Source organism: Lithobates pipiens, unplaced genomic scaffold, assembly GCF_037356315.1.
Source record: "Lithobates pipiens isolate NorthernLeopardFrog02 unplaced genomic scaffold, aLitPip1_a1.2 Scaffold_10, whole genome shotgun sequence".
In the NCBI taxonomy this organism is placed as follows: Eukaryota; Metazoa; Chordata; class Amphibia; order Anura; family Ranidae; genus Lithobates; species Lithobates pipiens.
Window position 1 is genome coordinate 2,127,135 of NW_027507686.1, and position 21,537 is coordinate 2,148,671.

Below are 21,537 nucleotides of genomic sequence, written 5' to 3' on the forward strand. Positions count from 1 at the left end.
ATTGAGTGCTCTCAAGTTAATGAAACACTAAAAGGGGCCTCCCGGATAACTAAAGAAAAATTGGTTTTGAAGTTGACTGGAATATTTTATATGCAAATTACAGGTTTGTGTGAGAACCAGCGACTAGAGAAGATACTCTCCCGTCCTAGAATAAAGTAAAGCTTCAACAAGCACCACATTTAAAGGAGAACTTCGGTCCAAACAAATATCCATTAAAAACTTAAAGGGGTTGTAAAGCTTTGTTTTTTATTTTCTAAATAGGTTCCTTTAACCACTTCCCGACCAGCGCACGCCGATGTACGTCGACAGAATGGCACGGGCAGGCATATTGGCGTACAGGTATGTCCAATATTCAATGCCGCCCTGCCATCGGGAGAGCGCCGCCGCCGGCGCGCTCCCGCGCTGGTCGGGACCCCCGTGAGTCCGGTCGCGGGACCCGCGGACTCGATCGCCGCGGGCATCCCCACGATCGTCTCACGGAGCGGCCGAATGGAGGAAATGCCGTGTAAACAGCATTTCTCCATTCTGCCTAGCAACTAGTGACGCTGATCTCTGCTCCATGTGATTGGAGCAGAGATCAGTGTTCACTAAATGAAAGCCCAACCCCCCCACAGTTAGTAACACACCCCTAGGAACACTTAACCCCTACACTGCCACCCACTGGTTAACCCCTTCACGGCCAGTGTCATTTACACAGGAATCACTGCATTTATATAGCAGTGATTACTGTATAAATGACAATGGTCCCAAAAATGTGTCAAAAATGTCCGATGGGTCCCCCACAATGTCGCAGTCACAATAAAAAAAATAAATAAACGCTGATCGCCGCCATTACTAGTAAAAAAAAAATAATAAAAAATTATTAATAAAAATGCTATAAAACTATCCCCTATTTTGTAAACGCTATAACTTTTGCGCAAACCAATCAATAATCGCTTATTGCGATTTTTTTTACCTAAAATATGTAGAAGAATACGTATCGGCCTAAACTGAGGGAAAAAAATGTTTTTTTATATATTTTTGGGGGATATTTATTATAACAAAAAGTAAAAAATAATGCGTTTTTTTCCAAATTGTCGCTCTATTTTTGGTTATAGCGCAAAAAATAAAAACCGCAAAGGTGATCAAATACCACCAAAAGAAAGCTCTATTTGTGGGAAAAAAGGACGTCAATTTTGTTTTGGAGCCACGTCGCACGACCGCGCAATTGTCAGTTAAAGCGACGCAGTGCCGAATCGCAAAAAGTGGTCTGGTCTTTGACCAGTAAAATGGTCCGGGGCTGAAAGTGGTTAAGCTAGTGCATTGTTGGTTCGCTTACCTTTTCCTTCGATTTCCCTTCTAAATGTTTTTTTTCTTTGTCTGAATTTCTCACTTCCTGTTTCTCCTCAGTAAACTTCACACCATCATCCGAGCGGTGTTTAGTCAGCCAGAACAGCTTACTGAGGAGGAACAGGAAGTGAGAAATTCAGACAAAGAAAAAAAACCATTTAGAAGGGAAATCGAAGGAAAACAATGCACTAGCTTAAAGGAACCTATTTAGAAAATAAAAAACAAACCTTTACAACCCCTTTAAAGAGGAACTTGCTGATGTAGAGCAAAGTGACAATGTCTTTGCAAATGACCCCCCAACCCCCCCTATGCTCACCGTGGTAGTGCAACCTCACTGCTTCTTCTTCTGTTGCAGCCAACATTGAGAACAGTTGTGCCAGTGACTGGGAGGGTGGGGGGGGGGGCATTTTACTTCTCTGGTCATGGGACAGTGCTTGGGCCTTGTGATTGGCTGCTAGTAGACCTAAGCCCCATCACAGGGAAGCTTCCCCCATATCCAGAAATAAAAGCACGTATTTTTCATCTACGGCTGAGGAAAATGTAGCGGGGTAGTTCTAGCAAGGTGAGTTTAAAGGGGTCCTTTGCAGAGTCAAGGGGGGCATGGGGATAATGGTACCTGCCAGTGTATTTGTACTTCTGTTTGTAAAAGGGGCTTAGTTATAGGCTAGAATTGGCACCACCCACTCCCGTCAGGCTAGAACATTGCCCATCCTGCGAATGCCGAACCACTCCGCCATATTGTGACCACTCTATGCCAGAGGCCTCCACACAACATTCCTGGCTGTTGACCTTCATATCCTAAGGAAGGAATTTCCACACACATAAGTAGAATTGCTGCACTGAGGGTCATTAGTACTCGGAGGATTGGGTTCTCTGTAGATACCTTCTCCATAGGTACAACCTCTACCGGGACCCTCCACGGGAATAGCCTCACTTAGGAAATGCTAGAAGTCCTTTTGCAATCCGCCCTAGGCTCCACCTCCATAAGGGTCAGAAAGTCTACAGCCGGCTCTCCTGGGTGCAGGTCTACTCTGATCTTCTGCCTTGTATGGGGCCTCCAAGTGCTGGTTACATCTGTGATAGTGTGGGGGTGATTGGTTCCCATGCTCCAAGTGCCCTGGGGCACCTCACATCCTGGCTTATAACTGGGCCCTGACTCCCCAATGACATCACTGCATGGGGGCTATAACTAAAAGGGGGCTAGCCAGTGGTGGCTGGCGGCAAACAACCCCTCTCTCGAGGCACCTCACACCCTCGCTCGGCACCTCACGCCCCTCCCCCGGCACCTCACCCCCCACTGTTTGCCGGTCCATCGGCCCTTACCGGATTGGCGGGGATCATCGGGCAGGAGGAGACAGGCTGCAGCAGGATGGCGTCTTCCTCTGATATCACGGTGGTTTCTGGCGTGCGACTCCTCCCCTTCTCCTAGGCATCCAATAGGATCGCCTAAGCTTCCAGACAATCGGGAACTGCGTAATATAACCGCGTTTTTTGATTGGCGGAGAGGCAATTCAGTGTTAGAAAAACAAATATTATTTGCTTTTCTAACACATCTGGGTGGACTGTGAGTGCAATGCTCTGCGCTCCAAGCCCACCCTATTTTTAAGCCTATTAGAGCCTCTGGCTCTAGTCATGTGCTGCAAAAAAAAAACACCCCCACCTCTGTAATTCAGGTGCCCGGCATCCGAAAAGGGGGCCGGGTGCCTGAATAGGGGGTGGCAGCTATGCATGAATCTATCCATTATACATACTGTAGAGGGGGTGGCTGAAGAGAGGGTGGTGTTGCCCCTAATGCACGTGCCGTCACTGGGGCTAGCACCTGATGACACTGTCTGCTGTAACCAGACACTATTCTGGCTCAGAGCCACCTAGTGGCAGACTAGCTAGCTGCACCTGCCTACACTTGTGCGGATGCAGATGAGTGGCCCCAAATGCACACTGTTTGTGTTCAGGGCCCATCACCCACATGCCTTTTAAATTGGCTCTGCGTCCCCATACACTTACATTGGCTTCCTTAATGCAGAACCCGGAGGCTCCATCCTGAACTAGAGGCCTCCCTCTCACTGTACTCCATGTTAGTAGTGTGGGAAAGGATTAGAATGTCTGGCAATGTATTTAAAGTCAAAGTCTATTTTGACTTGATATCAGTCTATTGCCATCCTCTCACTTTGGTGGGCAGAAGGGCTGGACTGGGAACCAATCAGAAGTGCTCCATACAAACCTGCTGACAAGCAACAGAAAGATAGAGCAGAAGGATGACCAAATCAGAATGCAGCTGCCCGTTCATTGTCCAATCAGCAGATGGGGGTGGGGAGAGGACGCTGCTGTGTTCCTTAACGGTTACCAATGTCACCCTCCTGGCTGTGCTGTGTGGCAGGGTTATATAAAAACACTAATCCAGAGAGCCAGAGATACAAATCCTTCGGCAAGTGAAGCAACTCCTTTCTTTGTGTTTCATCTGCGATTTCAGCTGCTCCACCGCTGCCTCTTCTGTCCCCTCACCCGCCCCATCGGTAATCCGGTCTCCTCTTTCTGGGTGACGGATCAGAGCGGAGGACTCGGCAGAAAGTGGAGTGGCGCAGATTTTCCCAGACTTGTCTATAATCCCGAGCGATGAAAAAATCCTCAGCAGCCTTCGTGTGGGAAATGAAACACGAGCAACGCTGCTAATCAGGCCTTTGTGTGCTCCGGTGAATCACCGCTGACAACCTTAGTGAGGATCCGCGCAGCAGAGTGAATAGCAGCGAACGCACGCAGCCCCTCTTCCCGTATAATGAGACGTTTCGGTAATACGCAACTACCAGCGCCAGGCCTCATTGAGCAGACCGAAATGCGTCGTTAGGCTTGTGCCGTGTGCATTACATTTCGCTCTCTATTCTCTTATTATCAGATATTAGGAATTTGTACCTAACGCCCCATTCATCGTATTCACTGACTTGCGATTTTCACCCACTTTACTCGAAGGCAATTCACAGCCGAAAATAATGGAAAGTAATAGGATATTCTGGGGGGGAGGGGGGATGTTTAAAGGGCCACTCCAACCCAACAACTAAATAGCTATGTACCGCCACCGCTGAAGGAGCCGCTGGTTAAGATGGGTCTCCCTGTCCTTGGCCTTGACCTTCTCCGACGCACCAGGTTGATTGCACTGAACACAACATCACATGAAATCACTGACAGTAACCCTAATGCCGCGTACACACCACCGGAATTCCGGCCAGAAAAAGACCGATGAGAGCTTTTCATTCGAAAATGCGACCGCGTGCACGCTCCGTCGGAATTTAGCTGTCCGAATTTCCGCCAGCAAAAATTTGAGAGCATGTTCTCAATTTTCCCGACGGAAAAACTTTCGGAAATTCCAATCGTGTGTATGCAATTCCCACACGCCAAAAATCACGCATGCTCAGATTCAACTACGAGACGGAAGCTATTGGCCACTGGCTATTGAACTTCCTTTTTCTAGTCCCGTCGTACGTGTTGTACATCACCGCGTTCCAAACGATCGGAATTTGGTGTGACCGCGTGTAGGCGAGACAGCTTGAGCCGAATTCCATCGGGAAAACCATCAGAGCTTTTTCCGACGAGAATTCCGATCGTGTGTACGCGGCATGACACTTACCCCGCGTACACACGACCGTTTTTTTCCGCCAGAATAAACTGGCAGTTTTTCCGACGGAGTTCCCCGGCAACGGTCTTGCCTACACACGATCACACCAAAGTCTGATCATCTGGAACGCGGTGACGTACAACACCTATGTCGGGACTAGAAAAAAGAAAGTTCAGTAGCCGGTAGCCAATAGAATTTCGGCCCATGCGTAGTTTTTGGTTTCTCAGAACAGCACACAGACGAACGGTTTTCCCGATAGGAATTGATTCTGTCGGAAAGATTTAAAACATGTTCTATTCCTGGGTTCCGTCAGAATTTTTGGAAAAATAAGTCTGATGAAGCCCCACGCACGATCGGAATATGTGAAGAAATGATTCCGTCTGACTTTTTCTGCCGGAAGATCCGATCGTGTGTACGCGGCATAAGGTCTGGTTCACACCTTTGCCATTTTTTGTGCTTTTTTTTTATTTATTTTTTTTGCATTTTGCAGATTCGCACTACAGAACGCGTTCCGTAGGAAACCATGTTTAATGGACGGTATTGCAAATCTGCAAAATGCAAAAAGCACAAAAAAACCGCCAAAGGTGTGAACCAGGCCTCAGTGCCCAGCAATAGGGGTGCAACGGATCAAAAAACTCACGGATCGGATCGTTCCTCGGATCAGAGTCACGGATCGGATCATTTTTCGGATCAGCAAATAATAATTTAATTTGCAAAAACCTGTGAAAATTCCACCATCATATAGTCCCCACTGTAATATCTACAATCTCCCCCACTGTAATATTGGCTGAGTATGGCTGGGTACGGCTGAGCATAGCTGAGCATGGCTGGGCACGGCTGGGTATCGCAGGGTATTGGCAGGCAGGGTATTGCTGAGTATTGGAAGGCAGGGTATTGCTGAGTATTGGAAGGGAGGGTATTGCTGAGTATTGGCAGGGAGGGTATTGCTGAGTATTGGCAGGGAGGGTATTGCTGAGTATTGGCAGGGAGGGTATTGCTGAGTATTGTCAGGGAGGGTATTGCTGAGTATTGCAAGGCAGGGTATTGCTGAGTATTGTCAGGGAGGGTATTGCTGAGTATTGGAAGGGAGGGTATTGCTGAGTATTGGCAGGGAGGGTATTGCTGAGTATTGGCAGGGAGGGTATTGCTGAGTATTGGAAGGGAGGGTATTGCTGAGTATTGGCAGGGAGGGTATTGCTGAGTATTGGCAGGGAGGGTATTGCTGGGTATTGGCAGGGAGGGTATTGCTGAGTATTGTCAGGGAGGGTATTGCTGAGTATTGCAAGGCAGGGTATTGCTGAGTATTGTCAGGGAGGGTATTGCTGAGTATTGGAAGGGAGGGTATTGCTGAGTATTGGCAGGGAGGGTATTGCTGAGTATTGGCAGGGAGGGTATTGCTGAGTATTGGAAGGGAGGGTATTGCTGAGTATTGGCAGGGAGGGTATTGCTGAGTATTGGCAGGGAGGGTATTGCTGGGTATTGGCAGGGAGGGTATTGCTGAGTATTGTCAGGGAGGGTATTGCTGAGTATTGCAAGGCAGGGTATTGCTGAGTATTGTCAGGCAGGGTATTGCTGAGTATTGCAAGGCAGGGTATTGCTGAGTATTGGCAGGCACGGTATTGCTGAGTATTGGCAGGCAGGGTATTGCTGAGTATTGGCAGGCAGGGTATTGCTGAGTATTGGCAGGCAGGGTATTGCTGAGTATTGGCAGGCAGGGTATTGCTGAGTATTGGCAGGTAGGGTATTGCTGAGTATCGCAGAGCATTTGCAGGGTATTGCAGAGCATTGGCAGGGTATCGCTGGGGTATTGCAGAGTATTGGGGTATTGCAGAGTATTGGCAGGGTATTGGCAGGGTATGGAGGGATGGCTTCTTCCATCTCAGGATCTCTCCCCTCCACTGTACAGGTTAGTACAGAGAGAGGAGAGAAGAACCGGCGTCATGATCGCATCGGAGCGATCAGTGTAAACAGCCTGGGTGTAGAAAGATGGCCGCCGCTTCGGAGCTAGGCTGAAGCCACGGCCTTTCCTAAGGCCGAGACTGCGGAGCGCTCCGCGGATCGTGGCATGTGCCGATCCGAGCGGGGTGACCCTTTCGGATCACGGATCGGTGACGATCCGTTGCACTCCTACCCAGCAATAATGCAACAGACACCAAATCAGTTAATAAAAGAAGAAGAACAAAATATATTATCACTCAATGAAGTTGATAAGAAGCAGTGGCGGCCGCTCCATTGGGGGCACAGGGGCACCGCCCCTCCTAATCCATGTGCCCGACCCATAATATACATGCGGGGCGCCGGACGCATTGGATTTCAATGGGTTTTTTTTTCTTTTGAAGTATGTGATTACAGCCTAAGGCTCTAATTGGCTTCAAATAAGGGTGGGCGCGGAGCTCTGCTCCGAGCCCACCCAGTAGTATGACGGTAGTGAATTAATGCAAAATATAAGTCCACACTATAATTATATATATATATATATATATATATATATATATATATATATATATATATATATAAAATTCATTAAAAAATGTATGTTCTAAAATATACTTTTGTAGTCAAAATCATAGATACTGGTTGACGCGTTTCGCCAATGGCTTCCTCAGAACCAGGTAAATATGACTATAGAACATACGTATAGCCTAGAAAGGAGGCCTGTACTCTGGAGGAGGTGTATCACCCTTAGATAGAATTTAGGGGACAAGTGGATGGTGCCTGTACAGCCCCAAAATCCGGGAGTAGCATTCAACAAGATATATAGCTGCCGGACCAAGATGTACCCTCAAGTTAAATATAAATACACATAAGACGGGAAGGCTCAGGCAGCAACCTAATATTGGCCACTAGAGGGCCTCTCTTCAAAAAAATAAAACGGAGGATCACCAGCAGCTAGTATTCCCAAACACTCAGTCCATAGATCAAGTCCAAACTAGAAGAGGTTCAATGTTCTCCTAAAGAAATATACACCACGGCGACTTCAAAGCAACCATCCAATGAGTACACCAACCATTACATGGATGGTTCCTTTGAAGTCGCCGTGGTGTATATTTCTTTAGGAGAACATTGCACCTCTGCATATGTTTTTTTAATGAATTTTATATTTGTATGGTGTGGACTTTGTATCAATAAAATTAAAAATGTATTACAAATCATTTGTTATATCTTGTTCAGGTACCGGTATAGTCCGTTCTTTCCTTCTTCCCTCTTTTTTTTTTGCTTATGAATTAATATTCACTATTGTCTTCCTGCCTCTCCTCCTGGCCAGTCAGGAAGCGGATACTGAGACCTGATTGGGCGAGAGGAGAACCCAAACAACAAGGATAACGTGCCACAAATTTGTGGCAGTGTTGAATTGTAAGTCTGGTAACTTGCTGCTCTTTGTCACTGGCAAGTTGTACACTTGCAGAGCACTTGAAGTTCTTGGTGACATTTTTCCAATTTGTAGCAAATTTGCATGGCAAGTCTCTAGCAAGAGCAAAGTTGCAGTGGTTAGTCTACAGCAAGAGCTCCGCAAGTCCACAGCATGAAAAATTCAGCCACAGTGCCCCCTGTGGTGGGAGGACTATTTCACAACATAACAGAACCAGAACTTGCAGCAGTCTTGCAAAACGTTGGCAAAGAAAGTTGATCTGGAGTCATGCAATGTGGACTTGCTGCAGTTGTGCAACAAACTTGTGAAGCATGGCAAGTCTAGCCATTGCTTAGCAAATGATTTTCAAACTGGTTGTATTGGCTGCCGAGGAGGAGACATGGGGGGGGGGAAGCCACCGAGGAGGAGACGCAGGGGGGAGCCGACGAGGACGACATGAGGGGGGAAGCTACCCAAGAGGAGACGCAGGGGGAAGCTGCTGAGGATGAGATGCAGGGGAAAGCCTTCAAGGAGGAGAGGCAGGGCGAAGGCACCCAGGAGGAGATGCAGGGGGAAGTCGACAAGGAGGAGACGCAAGGGGAAGCCGCTGAGGAGGAGACGCAGGGGGAAGCCGCCGAGGAGGAGACGCGGGGGGAAGCCAAGGAGGAGGAGACGCAAGGGGAAGCCAAGGAGGAGGAGATGCAAGGGGAAGCCGCAGAGGAGGAGACGCAGGGGGAAGCCCCCGAGGAGACACAGGGGGAAGCCACCAAAGAGGAGATGCAGGGGGAAGCCACCGAGGAGGAGACGCAGGGGGAAGCCGCAGAGGAGGAGACGCAAGGGGAAGCCGCAGAGGAGGAGATGCAGGGGGAAGCCCCCGAGGAGACACAGGGGGAAGCCACCAAAGAGGAGATGCAGGGGGAAGCCACCGAGGAGGAGACGCAGGGGGAAGCCAAGGAGGAGGAGACGCAAGGGGAAGCCGCAGAGAAGGAGATGCAGGGGGAAGCCGCCGAGGAGGAGACGCAGGGGGAAGCCAAGGAGGAGGAGACGCAAGGGGAAGCCAAGGAAGAGGAGATGCAAGGGGAAGCCGCAGAGGAGGAGACGCAGGGGGAAGCCCCCGAGGAGACACAGGGGGAAGCCACCAAAGAGGAGATGCAGGGGGAAGCCACCGAGGAGACACAGGGGGAAGCCACCAAAGAGGAGATGCAGGGGGAAGCCACCGAGGAGGAGACGCAGGGGGAAGCCAAGGAGGAGGAGACGCAAGGGGAAGCCGCAGAGGAGGAGACGCAGGGGGAAGCCCCCGAGGAGACACAGGGGGAAGCCACCAAAGAGGAGATGCAGGGGGAAGCCACCGAGGAGGAGATGCAGGGGGAAGCCAAGGAGGAGGAGACGCAAGGGGAAGCCGCAGAGAAGGAGACGCAGGGGGAAGCCCCCGAGGAGACACAGGGGGAAGCCACCAAAGAGGAGATGCAGGGGGAAGCCACTGAGGAGGAGACGCAGGGGGAAGCCACCAAGGAGGACACGCAGGGAGAAGCCACCAAGGAAGACAAACAGGGGGAAGCCACCAAGGAGGACACGCAGGGAGAAGCTGCGAAAGAAGACAAATGGAGGAAGCCGCCAAGGAGGAGACACAGGGAGAAGCTGCCAAGGAGGAGATGCAGGGAGAAGCCGCCAAGGAGGAAATGCAGGGGGAAGCCACCGAGGAGGAGACGCAGGGGGAAGCCACCAAGGAGGACACGAAGGGAGAAGCCACCGAGGAGGAGACGCAGAGGGAAGCCACAGAGGAGGACATGCAGGGAGAAGCCGCCGAGGAGGACAAACAGGGGGAAGCCAACAAGGGGGAGACACAGGGAGAAGTCGCCAAGGAAGAGACGCAGGGGGAAGCCACCGAGGAGGAGACGCAGGGGGAAGCCACAGAGGAGGAGATGCAGGGAGAAGCCACCAAGGAGGAGACACAGGGAGAAGTCGCCAAGGAAGAGACGCAGGGGGAAGCCACGAGGAGGAGACGCAGGGGGAAGCTGCCCGTGACCTAGATCTAGGACAACGGGGTTGTTGGTTGTTTTGCCAATCAACTGAATGGGGGGGGGGTTTGACTGATGGACCATCCAAACGGGGAGAAGGGTTGGCAGGTGATTTGTTTTCCGCCCCTCAAAAAATGGAGCACCAGCCACCACTGATAACAAGTCAAGCAAAGACAAAAGAATAGCACTGGTAATAACACACTTTAGCATATGGGTGATTAACATTAGGACAGGGCATAGAATAACATTTTCCTCCCAGATTGGCGTGAACAGCAACAACGCCACCTGAAGTGCAGCAGTAATGTGACTTGATCTATAAACTACTGGAGCTATACTGCCAGAGTGCACCACTGGTGTCTACAGTATGTTAGGCCTAAACCACCCGGTAGGTGCTGTCAGTGTTTGAGAAGATAAGAATGGGTATAAGAAAAGGGAGGGGACTTGCGGACAGGTTCAGTGACAGGGGGCGGTCCTTAGGGGTGGTTTTTGTACCGGCTATCATTGGGGCCCGTTAAGAAGCGTTGGTGCACCTAAAAAAAAGTTCTAATGAACCTGCATGAAGTAGTATTGGAATCTGTAGTTTTTGTAGCCATCCTTGTGCTGTGCAGAAGTTTCTCCACAAACAACATGTCCCAGCGTCCCATGTGACAAGTCCAAGTCCTCTCCTCCTTGCTGCTGAGCACCATCCCTACCAGAAAGCCATGAGAACCTAGGGAAAATGGGAACACAAGGGAGTACCAGCTAAGTGCAGCACCAATGGATTTATTACGATTAAAAGGCCAAATGTACACAGTAATATAAAATCAAAGAACTTATCTGCAGCCATGCCACGTTGGATGGAAGCCGTGCAGCGGAAGAGCCGCTTTTGACAGCAAGCAGCATGTTGTCTGTGAGGAAACCAAGTCCAATGATCCAGGAAGTGAGGAGAGCCACTGTGGGACACAAAGCAGGATGTGACGTCACACCTGGTGCAGGCCGGTTCCTGTGGTAACGCGTTTCGGAACTTCTATTGGCTCCTTACTCAATGGGCAGGCAAGCTCTATTTAACAGAGGTGGTTAGGAGTGGGAATCCCGGGCTCAGCCAATCACAAAACGCTCAGCAATAAAGAGGCAGTGCAAAGGTGGAAATAGAGGCTTCCCCCTGATTTCCATGAGTTTGCATTTGGCATTTTAACCGTTATCAACCCATTGATGCTGCACTTAGCTGGCGCCCCCTTGTGTTCCTTTTTTTTGCTAATTTCAGAGATCTGATCTCAGGTGGAGCTGCCTACTGAAGTACAGCACCCTTCCTATGGGGTTTTTATCAACTGCTTATGAATATTTTATGAACTACCTATGCTACCCGAGTGTATCTTCACCTTTATCTAGGGGGGGGGGGGTAAAAGGCTAACTCACGTGGTGCATTAGAAATTGATTGGACCACAATATAAATGGTTGCTTGTGCATTAGAACTTAGGAAGAGCCTTGCCTTCAACCAGGGACAACCCCGGCGGCGGCGCACCAGGCCAGAACAAACCCAGGAGGAGAATCACTTCCCCCCCATTCACACCTTATTACATTGAGTGAATACTAGACAGCTCTTACCACGGGAGGCGCTCCGTTCTCACGCCAGAAAACCGATAAGAGCGGATTCTACACTCAATCTTGCCAAAAATGCTGAGAAGCGACGAGTGGAAGAACATACAATGTGCACCGAATATTCAATACACAATAAGCCTCTCCATAAGACAAGTCCTACAAGAGGGGGGGGGGGGAGGGGGGATGGGGGGGATGGGGGGGGAGGGGGGGTCTTACTGATAACAATGCATCTTTCTCTTCTTCTGCCACTAGAATTGGAGAGTGATTGAAGCTCAGCAGAACTTGCTTACAATATGTGATTAAAGAATCCAGGCAAATCCTCTCTGCCAGCAATTTGGTGGAACAGATGTCGACATTCACGTTGCTGGGATGAGGCTCGCAATCTGCCCTACATACTGCTCTAGGAAAGGAGCCCATTGAAGCCGCTTCTTCTTCTCTATGGAGACTTACAGAGGAAGTGATCTGCGTCTCAGCACCGCAAAACGCTATTCCCTTCATTTTTAATATTCAGATTCAGAATTCTGTAATAATCCCAGAGGGAAATTATTCATGGCAAACCCCCCCCCCCCCCCACCACCCGTCCATGTCTCCATCCAGTGGCGGTTGGTGTGCTTTTTTTGGGGGGGGGGCAAACAATCCTACGCCGCCGAAGCCCGCCCCTCCCATTCAGTCGGCCAGGTCATGGAAGTCACGGAGTGGTGCGGCACCCACCCCCTCCCAGTCTGGGCCCCGTGCTTACCCCATCCCGCGGGCAGTGCGGCGGGCGGTGTCAGCTCCTCTCCGGGGTGCTTGTTGGCTCATTTCCCGTCTTCTCCCTTCCTCTCCTCCGTGCGTTTGCTCCCTTCTCCTCCAGCCGGCCAATCCAAACTGATCTCCTTTTGGCCAATCGGGTGACGGGTTTCATGACCCCGCTTCCTGATTGGAGTTCAAACGAAAAGGGATTATCTGCTCCAGCCTCTCAGACAAACCATCAATGTATGACCCTAATGAGACACTCAGGTGCCGGCTCTGCGCAGTGTAGAAAATGAAAAGAAGTTCCTAGATGGCCGCACGTCAGAGGAATTACACATATCCAATATGGAAAAACAGGATAAAAAAATCTAACGTGTTTCACACCTTGTTCTGGAGCTTATTCATAGCTAAAATGACAAAGCTATGAATAAGCCCCATAACAAGGCGTGAAATGCGTTCGATTTTTTTATCCTGTTTTTCCATATTTGATATGTCACTGCATTTGGATTTTTTTGACCAATAAAGATGCCATTTCTCTGACGTGCGGCCATCCAGAAACTTCTTTTCATTTTCTACGCTTCCTGATTGGCCGGGAGGACATTCTGTGTTACAATAGCAAATTAATATTCTCTATTGTAACACCACTGGGTGAAGCGCAATGCCTCTGGCTCTAATCACGTGCTTCAAAGAAAACACTCCCTCCCATTGAAATCCATTGATCTGGCGCATGCAGATCAGGGGGGCGGACGCATGATGTGCCCCCCCCCCCCAGTGGATGGGCCGCCACTGTCTCCATTCATCCCTTTTCTTGAGGTATCACTTTGAAAAACACCCCCCTCCCAAATTTCTAGCCACAGCCATCTAAAGTAAGGGCAGATGATTCAAGTAGATTTTACTTCCTGGAATCCATCTGCCCATAGCTCAGGCATGGAGGCAGGAGGGTGCGCACAGCTGAGAAAGCCCCCCTCCTGAAGACTCCTGGGATGTATGACAACATTTGCCTAGGCCAGAAACCAGGAAGCAACGGAAGAAATGGAAAATAAAGGTTAAAGTGTAACATTACCCAAAAGGGGATGTTCCGCTCAACCACCCCCCCACCTTTATATTTTGGCACTTTTTTTGGGGCGGGGGTGGGACGTAGCTACGACTAACGCTATTGCTGAAACGCGTCAGTTTATTGTCACTCTGATGTACCAATAAACTACACTTCAAGGATTACAGTGTTGCCGGCTCTTCTTACTACTGTTGATTGGGGAAGTTTAACTGCCCTGCCATGGTGTATAGGGGGTTTAGGGCTTAACCCCTTCCCGTCTAAGGGTAACGCAAATCTTAATGCCTAGGCACAATTTTTACAACTTGTTAGTAAATCCGTACATATCATCCCAACTACTCTGTGCATCCAGGTGGGTTATACCGCTTTTTTCCCCAAGACTTTAATTTGGTTATAAGTGGTAATGGATGTCTCCTGATTTTTTTTTTATTATCAAAGAAAAACTGGCCCATAATAGTAAACAAATCATTTTTTTTTTAAAACCGTAGCTGTATATTTCTTGTAACTACCGTAACTTACCACCAAAGAATGACCCCAAATAAATTCTCCCGCTGCTGCCGATCGCAGTGATGCCACATATGTGGATGTTATTTGGTGTTTGTATCCGGAGTGCGGCCCAGAAACCATAGGGAGCATTTTACTTTTTTTTTTTATCCTACCAAAAACACACCGACAGGTCCGACACCGACAGGTCCGACACCGACACCAACAGGTCCGACACCGACACCGACACCAACACCGACAGGTCTGACACCGACACCAACACCGACACCGACAGGTCCGACACCGACACCGACAGGTCCGACACTGACACCGACAGGTCCGACACCGACACCGACAGGTCCGACACCGACAGGTCCGACACCGACAGGTCCGACACCGACACCGACAGGTCCGACACCGACACCAACACCGACACCGACAGGTCCGACACCGACACCGACACCAACACCGACAGGTCCGACACCGACACCGACAGGTCCGACACCGACAGGTCCGACACCGACACCGACAGGTCCGACACCGACACCAACACCGACACCGACAGGTCCGACACCGACACCGACACCAACACCGACAGGTCCGACACCGACACCGACAGGTCCGACACCAACACCGACACCGACAGGTCCGACACCGACAGGTCGGACACCGACACCGACAGGTCCGACACCGACACCGACAGGTCCGACACCGACAGGTCCGACACCGACAGGTCCGACACCGACAGGTCCGACACCGACACCGACAGGTCCGACACCGACAGGTCCGACACCGACACCGATACTAATTTAAAAAATGAAAAACTCTGGCCAAATTATACTGACCATGTCCCTTACTTGACCCAAACACTCCCCCTATTACTGACCTACATCAAACCCTGAGCTAGGTATTTTTACTTTATTTTTTATTACATTTTTAATTATTATTTATATTATTATTATTTTGTTTTAACCACTTCAATACCGGGGGGGGGGGGGGGCACTTAAACACCTTCCTGCCCAGACCAATTTTCAGCTTTCAGCGCTGATGCACTTTGAGTGACAATTACGCGGTCATGCTACACTGTACCCAAATGACATTTTTATCATTTTTTCCCCACAAATAGAGATTTCTTTTGGTGGTATTTGATCACCTCTACGGTTTTTATTTTTTGCTAAACAAATAAAAAAAGACCGAAAATTTAGAAAAAAAAAATGTTTTTTTTTTGTTTCAGTTTCAAAACGTTGTAAATGAGTACGTTTTCGCCTTCACTGATGGGCACTGATAAGGCAGCACTGATGGGCACCGATGAAGTGGCACTGATGAGGTGGCATTGATGGGCACTGATAGGCGGCACTGATGGGCACCGATGAGGTGGCACCAATGAAGTGGCACTGATGAGGTGCCATTGATGGGCACTGATATGTGGCACTTATAGGCGGCACTGATGGGCACTGATAGGTGGCACTGATGGGCGACGCGGATGGGCACTGATAGGTGGCACAAATTGGCACTGATAGCTGACACAGATTGGCATGGATAGGCGGTACAGATGGGCATGGATAGGCAGCACAGATGGGCATGGATAGGCGGCACAGATGGGCATGGATGGGCACTGATAGGTGGCACGGATGGGCACTGATAGGCGGCACAGATGGGCACTGATAGGCAGCATTGTATTGTATTATACTGTACTAATGGATGCCAATCAGTGCCAAACAATAATGCATGCCAATCAGTGATGCCCATTGTGGGCACTGATTGGCATCCATTGTGGGCACTGATTGGCATCCATTGTGGGCACTGACTGGAATCCCTGGGGGCCTAGGGTGGCATACCTGGTGCTGGGCATCCCTGGTGGTCTGCTGGCGTCCCTGGTGGTCCAGTGTGGACATCCTCGGGGGGGGGGGGGGGGGGCTGCTCTGATAATCGATCAGCACAGACCCCCCTGTCAGAGGAGCAGCCCATCGACTCTCCTCTACTCGCGTCTGACAGACGCTCTTCCTATTTACACTGTGATCAGCCGTGATTGGACACGGCTGATCACATGGTAAAGAGTCTCCGTCAGACTGACACCCTGCAACAACGATCGCCGCGATGCGCGCCCCCGGGGGCGCGCAGCGGCTCAAAATCCTGATCACGTCATATGATGCCCAGTCAGGATTTTGAAACCACTTTGCCGCCATGTTTCTGTTATAGGACGGGCGGCAAGTGGTTAAACACTCTGCAAGGAGAGAGAGATACATTGTATCTTTCCTGGCCATTCACAGAGAGAGAAACACAGGGGCGGGCTTCACATTGACTGATCACTGTGATAGCCAGTCAGAGGCGACCACAGCGGTCAGGTGACCTGGAATCAGGAGTTCCGAGTCCCGATCGTTAGTACAGGACCTGGGGCTCTCGGTGAGACCCCGCTGCCTGTGCCGCGAGCGCGCTGGGAGGCCACATATCTGCGTACTGTCGGCATCAAGGGGTTAATATCCATTGTTTAACATTATTTTATGATTCCATTGCTTAAAGTGTAACTCCACTTTTGTTGAGAATAAGCCCCTCCCCCTCTGGGGGATCTCTGTACATTGCAGGGATTGTAACAAGCTTTGTTGCAGATTCCTCCCTTTTGCTATTCTAAAGAAATAGCTGTTTGTTTCTCTGTGTCCATGTGAATGGGAGTGACTTTATCATTATCAATCAGCTGCTGCACCTGCAGGGATCTAATGAGGGAAGTGTCAGGGTCTGCATCCCTTTATACGTGATTTCTCTTTGGGAGTATCTCACCAAAAATGACATTTGTGTTGCAGGGGGTGGCCAAAAATCTGACTGGTATTTTAGCGCAGACTTCTGGGAAAATCAAAGAGCCAATCACACAAGTAGGAAATGACATTTCTGGGGAGGGGGCGGGGTTCTGTATACCATCTGTGTGCAGAGCGCCTCCAGGTGGCCATATTGCATTTCACAGAAAAAAGACAGCGGCTGCAGATTGAAAAGAAAAGGTCCTTTTTAATCGCATTCAATTACAATATGACTTGTGTAGCGATTGTATATGTTATATTATTATTATTTTTTCTATTTGCTATTTTTTTTCCACACGAAAGTGGAGTTACCCTTTAAGTCCTTATAATTAGCTGAGGCTGAACAGAGAAAAGGCAGCTTTATGTATCGGTTAGAACAAGCAGGCAGATTTTCATTTTTTCCGTGATTTTACATTTCCCCGCGTGGCGTGGCGTGGCATCGTGATCGGACTGAGAAGAAGCCCCCCCCCCCCCCACTAGAGCGCCGCTGTGAAATTCTGCCAGTGCAAAGCATCTTGGGAGGCCACCGGCCTGTGCGCCATGCGTCCGGTCACTCTGTGCGCTGGAGAAGCGATTGGTGTCGTCCCCCAAGAGATTCTGCAGCAGCTTGTGATGCTGGCAGAGAACTGACCCCAAGCGGTGACCTTGATCATTAAAATAAAAGCCGCCTTCTCCACCGTCAGCCACCAGAGGCCGCCAGAGGCAGCCTGCCCCTCTTCATTAGGCGCAACCAGAACACGGCATTGAAAGCCAATTAAACATTCCAGGAACCGTCCTCTGCTGCCGAGAACCTCCAGGGGCCACGGGCAACCTCCAGGGGCCACCGCTCCTTCCGAAATGTACGCAAACAATGCAGGAGAAGTTCCATAATGTAAAATAGAACGTGAGCGACACCCAGATTACAAGTAATGAGTAGGATGCATTAGGAACGCATTTGATGAATTTTATTAGCAGAGTAAAAGATGAAGGATACATTGTTTTCTTATGGGTATGTCTTTCATTTATTAGTTTTGAATCGAGTGGGAAAGGGTTAAAATTTCTATCAGGTTTTTTTTTTATGTCTGTGGCCCCACTGCAGAGATTCCCCTTACTTCCTGTATTTGTGACACCCATATTTGAAATGGGGGGGATCTGTTTCAAATGACACTTTTTGCATTGACATTCCTCCTTAGATCCAGTCTGTCCAGACATTACAGTAACCCAGAGACGTACCCATAGGTGTGCGCAGACTACTGCATTAGGGTGTGCACCCCAAAGCCCATACAGTGCCCTGTGATGAGCGGCTTCACAAACTGAAGCATAGTCAATATGGTTTACTATTCTTCCATTATGAATGGACACAGTGAGTAAGTATATTCACTCAGGGGGTGTGCCTGGGCACACCTTAATCACTATGTGCGGTGCTGAAATGAGGCATAGCAAACAGTTTACTACGCTTCCGTTATGAATGGACACAGTGGGGGAGTGTATTCATTTAGGGGGTGTGCCAGGGGTGCCTGGGCACACCCTAATCACTATGTGCGGTACTGATTCCTGTTCATTCACAATTTGAAGCATAGTAAACACGGTTTACTATGCTTTAGCCATGAATGGCCACAGCAAGTGTATTTTCTGTATTCATTTAGAAAAGGAAGGAGCTGGTAAATTACATATTTACTAGTCTCTTCCACGGCTGTCCATCCTGAAACATCCCCCACAGCAGCCGGGGGGGGGGGGGGAGAGGAGGGAAGGTAGCAGCACTACAGGGCAGGGGGGCAAGATGGTGTGCAGAGCATGGGCAGTAGGGGGAATCGGCACCACACATAGTGATTAGGGTGTACCCAGGCACACCTGGCACACTCCCTGTGCACACATCTATGGACGTACCTACAGGGGCATAGTTGGGACCCTGCCTCATGCTCCAGAGGGCTTCTGCAGCTCCCCCGTACACCTGGATAGGAGGAGCCCCATGTAGAGTAACCAATCCTCTCTATTTTCCTTCTGCAGCCGCTAAAAACTGGTTTCTCCTCCTCTCCCTATCACAGGCATTCAGCTGCTACAGGAGGAATATGGAGAGATCGGTTCCTTTATATGCCGCCCCCCCTCCTATCCAGGTCCTGGTGCCCACTGGGGCCCCTGTGTGCTTTCCTGCTTCCTTTTGTGCTCTCCTGACCCCCCAATGTCCCCTGAAGCTCTGCCAGCTTCCCCCCTCCCCTCTCCTTCCAGCTGCTGTGGGGGATGTGCCAGGATGGAGAGAGGAGGAAGGGGTCGGTAAATATGTAATTTACCAGCCTCTTCCTTTTCTGAATGGACAGACTCGGTGATCAGTACCGATTGCTCCTGTGTTCATTCATAACTGAGGCATAGTAAACTGTGTTTATTATGTTTCAGTTTGTGAACAGGAAGCCTCTGTACAGAGCTCTTCCTGTTCATTGGTTCTGTGCAGCTGAAGCTGCGGAGATGGAAATTGAGGGCTGTGTCCTCAATCACTTTCTCTGTCTCAAAGGTGAAACATCAGAGGTCTATTTGGACCCCTGATATTTCACCAAAGCCCCCCTAAAAAACTGTAAAAAGTTATAAAAAATAACATTTTAAAAAATGATAATAATTATGATAAAATTGTAAAAAAAAACATAATAAAATAACAAAAATAAAAAACAGACACCAGTGGTGGAACTACAAGGTTGCACTTGCAACTGGGCCCTGTCATTCCACCAATGTGGGGGGAGGTGGCCAAGACATCAGGAATAGTGATGGCCGAACGGTTCGCCCGGCGGTCGTTTCGCGGCGAATTTCCGACATTCGCGGTCCGCACGTTCGAACGCCTTTTTCCGTCGTTCGCCGCGGCGGACTTACGTGTTTAATGTATACAAGAGCTTTAACCTTTGGTGACACGTTTATCATGTGATACAGGACAGCCAATTGAGACATGACAGCACATGGACACTTGTACATTCCCCCTAACCTATAAATACACCCGATCCGGTGGCCATTTTACATTCTTTCTTCTGTTAAGATAGGGACAGGTTCCTGTGTGGAGTAGGGAGAGATAAACCACTAGCTATTTGGTACACAAAAGTTCTTTTCAGGACTGGTATAGGTGTTAGGTGTTGATAGGTTTGCTGTGCTGCTGATTCTTGCAGCAGCCTGAGTGTCTTTTGTTAGTTTAGAGAAAGGGAAAGGACGGTGTATGCTACAGGGACAGCCAGATTAGTCTTTCATCATCATCATCATCATCATCATCATTAGCTGTTACTATCAAGGTCCACAAAAGAGCTGTTCCAGTAACCACTAATCGTTCTCTTTTTTTGCCAATTTGTATAGGGACAGGAAGGAAGCAGTGTTGTCAGGCAGTGAGGGTAATTTTAAAGACTTGCTGTTATTATTAGTTCCACAAAGGTTCTTTTCAGGACTGGTATCAGTGGTACAGTAATAGGCTTGTACATGTATAATATTCTTTCTTCCAAATATAGAAAGGATATTATACTTGACTGCTGCCCTTCTGCTGCAGTCTGCTAAACATTCACAACTCACTTGTTCCACAAAAGTTCTTATAAGGACTGGTAACTTGGTATAGGGTGCTACGGTACATAGGCTTGAGTGCGGTACAGTCTGCTGTTCTGTAAGGACCGCTATCGGTCCACAATAGATAGGGTTGACGTGCACCACTGCTGACCGCTGCCCTATACTGCAGCAGTCCTTCAGCGGTATAGGGACTGACGTACAGTCTGCTAATCACTAACACACAACCTGCTTGTTCCACAAAAGTTCTTATAAGGACTGGTAACTTGGTATAGGGTGCTACGGTACATAGGCTTGAGTGCGGTACAGTCTGCTGTTCTGTAAGGACCGCTATCGGTCCACAATAGATAGGGTTGACGTGCACCACTGCTGACCGCTGCCCTATACTGCAGCAGTCCTTCAGCGGTATAGGGACTGACGTACAGTCTGCTAAACACTAATACACAACCTGCTTGGTCCACAAAAGTTCTTATAAGGACTGGTAACTTGGTATAGGGTGCTACGGTACATAGGCTTGAGTGCGGTACAGTCTGCTGTTCTGTAAGGACCGCTATCGGTCCACAATAGATAGGGTTGACGTGCACCACTGCTGACCGCTGCCCTATACTGCAGCAGTCCTTCAGCGGTATAGGGACTGACGTACAGTCTGCTAAACACTAATACACAACCTGCTTGGTCCACAAAAGTTCTTATAAGGACTAGTAACTTGGTATAGGGTGCTACGGTACATAGGCTTGAGTGCGGTACAGTCTGCTGTTCTGTAAGGACCGCTATCGGTCCACAATAGATAGGGTTGACGTGCACCACTGCTGACCGCTCACCTATACTGCAGCAGTCCTTCAGCGGTATAGGGACTGACGTACAGTCTGCTAATCACTAACACACAACCTGCTTGTTCCACAAAAGTTCTTATAAGGACTGGTAACTTGGTATAGGGTGCTACGGTACATAGGCTTGAGTGCGGTACAGTCTGCTGTTCTGTAAGGACCGCTATCGGTCCACAATAGATAGGGTTGACGTGCACCACTGCTGACCGCTGCCCTATACTGCAGCAGTCCTTCAGCGGTATAGGGACTGACGTACAGTCTGCTAAACACTAA

At 49.2% G+C, this 21,537-nt stretch overlaps 1 protein-coding gene across 1 annotated transcript in view; it reads left to right on the forward strand.

Annotated features, from left to right (window-relative positions):
* The window catches only part of LOC143926997 (serine/threonine-protein kinase Nek11-like), a 351,940-nt gene that overhangs the window by 81,499 nt on the left and 248,904 nt on the right, over positions 1 to 21,537 (forward strand). The gene's annotated exons all lie outside the window — the stretch shown is intronic.